The sequence below is a fragment of the Halyomorpha halys genome, unplaced genomic scaffold (genome assembly GCF_000696795.3).
Source record: "Halyomorpha halys isolate HHAL.00 unplaced genomic scaffold, Hhal_1.1 Scaffold468.1, whole genome shotgun sequence".
Taxonomy (NCBI): domain Eukaryota; kingdom Metazoa; phylum Arthropoda; class Insecta; order Hemiptera; family Pentatomidae; genus Halyomorpha; species Halyomorpha halys.
In genome coordinates this window covers 554,983-561,754 of record NW_027114236.1, presented here as the reverse complement: position 1 = coordinate 561,754, position 6,772 = coordinate 554,983, and the positions used below count along the sequence as shown (strand labels likewise).

Here is a 6,772-nt window from a genome sequence, read left to right as displayed (position 1 = left end):
TTTTTTTTTTTTTTTTTACTCTCCATTGTGTGGCTTCTAAAAATTGTTGGTCCTTATAGTCTTGTATCCAGCGTCTTCATCCAACTCTGATTTTACTAATTTCTGTATCATGATATAATTTGCTCGACATTCTGTATAGGGGCACCCATATTATATGGCCTAGTCGTTTTAGGTTGCTTTAACAAATTATACTACATTGCTCCATGATTGGTATTGGTGTTAAAGGCAGGGCTCTTGATTTTTCTTAGGAGCTTATGCTCAAACGTTTTCAATTGGTTCATTATCATAGTGGTTTAGGGTCCATGTCTCTGCACCATAAGTTAAACCTGGTCTATTTAAAGTTATATATAATTGTATCTTAGTAGTTATTGACATATATTTTACTTCTATAAAAACCTCAGATTTGCAAAATCTGCCCGATTAGTAAACAATCTCTTAACTAGTAAAGTCAAAGATTGATTTTTTTTAAAGCTTTGATTGATGTATTTTTTCTCACTAATTGATAATTTCCGTCATCCAGTTTTTCTTGTTATCCGGTGTCACATCAGTCCCAGCAAAGCTGGATAAAGTAGAGTCTACCGTATAATCTAAAAATTGATATATATATGTGTGTGTATATATATATATATAAATTAAGTTCGTAGCAGTTTTCAATATTTCAATTTAATCCTCTGTGTTGATAAACGCTCTGGACGTCCTTCAACTGTTGATGATGACCAAATTCAAGCATTGGTCACAGACAACCTTCACTCTATGTCGCAGGATATCGCAGAACTGTGCCCAAATAGAACAATTAAAGGTAGCAGTTGAGCAAAAGCGTCCAGTATTAGCTAATTGCAAAGGAATAATTTTCCATCACGATAACACCCATCCCCATGTGTCTTTACTGACCCGGCAGAAATTATTGGAGTTCGGCTGGGATGTGATCTCCCACCCACCCCCAACAGATTTTTACTTATATTGAGCCCTTCAAAACTCTCTTAACGGGAAACACTTTAATTTGCTTGAGGACTGCAAAACACACCTCCTAGAGGAGTTCATTGCTCAAGAATCTGAGAAGTTATGGATGGCACCGAACTGTTCGAATTTCGGTTTGTTTCCAATTCTCCCAGATTGCGCTGATTACCGGATGAAGTGAATATAAACTATTAGTTTTGTGACATTATTTATGTAATTTTGTCATGAATCATAGACAATTGTTTTAATCATATGCAAAGCACCATTATTGAAAGCTAACACTATATTTTATCATTAAAACAATTACAAATCACTATAGCAATAATAGAGTGGAAAAATATAACCGAAAATTCCCATAGGAACAATATGGTGGAGAATAAGAAGGTGCAACAGAGGGTGGAGGAAGAAATGCCACGAGATGGATCAGCTGGAGTCCTTACGTAACTCAGCCTTGACTCCAGCGAGGTATTTTTAGACGACCGGTCCCTTTCCCACCTCCTTTTCTTCGCCGATTTATTGACAGTTTGGGATCCCAGGAGTTGTGACAGTGGGTGTATTGGCATGCGGTCTCTTACAAAACAGTATTCAGAACAACAAACACAAAGAACTTGTAGTAGTAAGCAATAATTCCGTACAACTCTATTTGAAACCTACATAATATAAAAACCATGAGAAGAATAGCTAGAATAAGTTATTGTTGCCGACCTGAAAGATGGCAACATATAAATAGATCAAAATGGGTCATATATAATTGATTAAAAATATGTATAAGAATCTGAAGTTTTTATTGAAATCGCCAGTATAAAAAGCTACAAACTTATTTTATAACCCACTATATTATATTAGGTCTTTTGATTCTTTTAATTTTAGTGATGTCTTTATTTTTAATTATTGGCTGATTCAAATATTTATGATCAGTAAAAGGCAAAGGCATGGGTTTCACATTCTCATTGGATATGCTCAGCCTTTTCTTTGTCCTCTAAGCATAGACAACATGGAATCTTCCACTATCTTTATCTTTTCGAGGTCTCATGGCCTGTGAGAGGACCTCAGCTCATTTCTTGTCAGATTTAGGTGAAATTTCACCTTTTGCTTTAACACGTTTATGAAAAGCTTAGATTGTTTAATGCCAGGTTTACTAGTCCAGTATGTTTTCTTTCTTATTTCCGAGGAGTCAATCTCCTTCCTTATTACACTAATAGATACGCTACAGTAAGCTTCAGGGCGTACATTTGTATCTAAATTTGTGATATCCATTTTTGTAAAAACTTAAACTTGTGTTTTAATTGTTTATGTATTTCTGGGATAGTCATATTTTTTGTATCCAAGTTATTTTTTTTTAAATCATAATTTCCAGAGCAAACTGTGTGTGTTCGGCAATGGGGTTGAACTACTCACTTCTTTTTTTTATTTATTATTATTTTTGTTTTGCTTTTTCTTTTTTCTAAAAATGTAATAATAGTTAACCACCATTTCTGTCTGTACTTTTCCCTGATATTGGCCTGCATGATAGGGCTGAAACATTACAGGGACCCTTATTAGAGGTTCTTTAGTAAGAAAAATAAAACTTTACTGAGCCCTAATTATTTAATTATAGAATTTATTTTTACAGCAAATAGAAGAACTAAAACCACGGGGTTTTGAACGAAACCTCGAGCCTGAAAAAATTATCGGAGCTACAGATGCTAGCGGAGAACTTATGTTCCTGATGAAATGGTGTGTATATTCTAGGCTAATTTAGTATTTATTAATTCTAATTTTTACTTTCCTACTGCTAAGAAAAATATAGTAATTGGTTTGAATTTTTCATGTTCAGTTTTCAATGTATTTAGGTAGGGCAGAGACCTATGAGCCTCTTCCCTCTCCCTCCCAAAAAAATAGGTAATTTTTCTGTCTGTTTATTTGCCTCATGATTAAGTTCTTAAATGGGTGAATCTTTTATTCCTTCATTATTAACCCATTTAATGGTTCTTAACCATGTAGTGGTTATTAACCATCCTAATTAAATGTTGAAGTATATTTTTGTTATGAAGGGCCGGGTATTTTAGTGAATTAAGTGTTGCATGATTTTTTGTAGGACTCATGTTTAAATTTGAGCTAGCACATTTAATTTCCTTTGACAGGAAGTCTGTTTTATATGACTATAAACCTTTCCTTTGATTTCCTAATCATTAGCAAACAAGCTTGATATTTTGCCACCCAAAAGCTAAACTTTTGTTTTTAAAAATTAATATTCTAATGATGCATTTCACTCTTTAAGTTAAAAAATGCTTGCCAAAGGAAGTCTTCCTATTTGATTCCTCTTTTACGTTTAGTTATTGCTACATGTTTTTTTTAGTATATACATATTTGTAGTTCTTCCCTTAGATGGCCAGGTCGGCCTTAAATGAAGAATTTGTTGGATTTTCCCCCTGAGGTCCTGGTTGGTTTCCATAGAGGATCAGCATATCTGCACCTCAGTTGAAGAGGGCCAGACTGATATGAGCCTGTTAGGTGTAAGCTGCTACTAGCACGTTTAGAGTATTTACTCTGTTCATTCTGTTGGTGTCCTCCACACTTGCTGAGAGAATGAAATCATATTAGATTTCTTAGAAGCTTTAGGCAACAGGGGAACTTTGAACCTGTTGTGCCCTATTTGGAAACATAAAATTGAGGACCTGCTTGCTCTTGTTTAATGAGTTTGCGTATGGCATCTGCTTCTCTGAGATTGTGATGTTGGTTAATCTTAATCCATCATTGGCTAATGGCAGCTTTAGAAGAGTCTTTACTTCTTTGAGGCTGATGGCACTATTAAACTGTGGACTCAAGGCCCCTTTTTGGCCGGTTGGAGTGCCCTCTCATTTCCAGCACGGCCACTGTGCTTGGGGATCCACTGCTGGGTGAGTCTTGTGCATGTCATCATTTCAAGTTTCTTTGGCGAGTTTATCAGGCCCAAATTTGACCTGAGATATTCCAACATTGGCTCTGATGGCTCTGCATCAGTTAAGACTAAAATTTTCAATTATTTAGGTCTCTTCAGGTCCTAAGCAGTCTTGACGCTTTGCAAATAGCTTCTTGTTCTACCCAAGAAGCAAAGCCAATTGGAGCAGCTTTTTCAATAAATTGCAAATGGATACCTACTCTACTGTTTGTAGTTGCATTGTGTCCAATCCATCAGTATATATTCGAGTCTACTGAAATGGATCCTCAGTGTTTATATGCTGGAGGGGAGAAAATTTCCTTTATTGTTCCTGAGGGGTTTTTACCTTGCTTTTGATACCAGGGATGGTAAGAACTATTATTAGTTTCAGAGATTCCTGCCTGGGAGGTCTATCTTCTAGCACTGTTGATCATTCTATGGAACCTGCCTATTTACTCTTCTACTTATTTCTATGCCAACATCAGAGGTTTACAAGTTTGCAATCTGCCTATTCCTTGCGTGTTCCATTTTGACTTCGGGGAATGCGGGATGTTTGTTAGCTTCAGCACTCATTATAGTACCTCATCAGTTTGACTAATTACATGACTTCTGTAATTATTTTGCATAAAATCTGCATCAAAATTTCCCCTCATTAACCCCCCGTAATCCAGCTTTCAACCAAGCTACTCAACTCAATCTACTCTGCTGAAGATATAATTAAAAATTAAAAGTCCTCATTCTTCTAGATTACAATAAAACAAAGTTGATGATTACATTTTCCACACTAAACTACGAAATCTACCTTAATCCAACAGTACTATGATCTGTTGTTTAGATCCTTTACATATGGTTTAATACTTTAAATACGGTATAATTCCTTTCTTAGCAATCAATCACAGTATGTTATGGTCACAGAACAACCTCCATCCATGACTACCTCTCTTGTCAAAAGGATCAACTGGAAGTTGGATTAATGAGGTTTTACTATATTTATGGTATTAGTTAAACTAAAGCAATTAATTGCTCAGTAGAGAAACAAAGGAGCATTTTATACAAAATTCCAATTGTCCTAAAAATTGTGACTTGTCACATTCATGCCATGAATCAATTCCTTCAAGATTTCATACACTTACACAATCAATTAATGCTTTTATACATGACTCTTAAGTATGACTATGATTAAATAAGGATTATAAAAATCATCCCATTTAATAGAAAATTATTCAGTTCTGACAAATAATTTAATGAGCTTAAGATGTTTTCCTATATTCTTTTAATTAAGAATTATTTAAATAAATGCCTAATACCCAAGGCTTGTATTACATTTTATATTTAGTGATTGATTATTTAATTTGCAGGAAAGGCACAGAAGAAGCTGATCTGGTACCAGCTAAACAAGCCAACGAGCGGTGTCCCCAAATAGTTATACATTTCTATGAAGAAAGATTGACATGGCATACTTCAGGTCATGATGATGATTCTGAAAAATAGATTTACTTTATTTCTTGGAATTTACCTTATTGGACTCTCATTTCCTTTTCTTTTTAATTAATTTTTCATATTATTTGACAGTTGTAAAATAACAACTTAAAATTAAAATATGGCTCACGAAATTTTATTTAAAAAATCTGCTATATATGAAAACCATTTGATTTTCAAAAAAAAATGTAAAATAAATTTACTAAGATTTACAAAAAAACTTTTTAGGTTTGTTATGAATATATTTTTCTCTAGAAAAATATAAAAAAAGAAGGAATTAGGTTCCCTGGTATAAAATGTTCTGCGGTTTAGAAAAACTTGTAATGATTTTTGAGTCATTAAAATTGTTACTTTTTATTTAAATTTTTTATATTTTCCAAATTTATTCCTTGATCGTTACCTATATTTTTATTTAGTTCAATTTAATTGTGCTATGATTTCAAAAATATTGTTAAACATTTTGAATTTATGAAAATTAATTTACAAAAGCGATAATAAAATGTCCATTGTAGAGACCATATTGACAAGCAATGATTTTGTTTATTTTTTAAATTTACTTTCATTTATGTTTATTCATAACATTCTAAATTATGGTTTTATTTGCCATTCATTTTCACTTTAGTTTAATAGTTCTTTATATTTTTATTAGACTTGTATATATAGCTTTATAAATGATGCACATAACAATACTTTCTAAGATAATTATGTATAGAGATGGAGAATCTCGGGCTAAGCTCTGATTATATTCGACTTTGTAAATGGTCTGGTAATTTAAAGGTACTAAATAAATATTTTTACAGTTTTTGTGTATTAATTTAATTAAAAGTCATTAGTTCTGTTCCTAGATTATTTGTTATCTTATGTTTTTTTTTCTACCCATTCTACAAATTTTCTTTGCTTTATTTAATTTTTTTTTTGTGCTTCGAAATTGTTTTTATTTAGCCCGTTATTCTTCATTATAGTTCTAATATATATATTGGACAGTAGATTATCTTTAATAGAGAAATTTGTTTATATGGTTTAAACATATAAACATTTTTATTAATTGTAAAATATAGTTTTAACAAAAAACATTTTCCTTTTATTTTTTCATTACTTTTTTTCTGAGCTGTATTGGAAATCCACAGAAACATCGTTATGCATGCTATAGTCGGTCATTAAAATGATCATGCCATTTTACATTGTTTACTTGAAAGATTATACAAATATTATAAATAATATATAATTAATTGTGTTATATTTTTGGTTGAACAATGAATTGTTTCAGAAAAAAAATGGATGAATTGAAAAAATATGTGCAAGTATATAAATATCTTTTTTTATAGTTTTTATCTGATCTATTAACATAACTCATTTGTTTTTTTATGATGGCTAATTTAAAAATTCAGAGAGTTTTTATTTATTTTTTAATTCAAGATTTATTTTCAATGATCACAA

At 32.0% G+C, this 6,772-nt stretch overlaps 1 long non-coding RNA gene across 1 annotated transcript; it reads left to right on the top strand.

Moving 5' to 3' along the window:
* Positions 1-620: 620 nt before the first annotated feature.
* LOC106683117 (uncharacterized) lies at positions 621-5,372 on the top strand. Its single transcript, XR_010844521.1, has 2 exons — positions 621-2,673; positions 5,215-5,372. It is a non-coding gene; the product is annotated as an uncharacterized lncRNA (long non-coding RNA).
* The last annotated feature ends 1,400 nt before the right edge of the window (positions 5,373-6,772 follow it).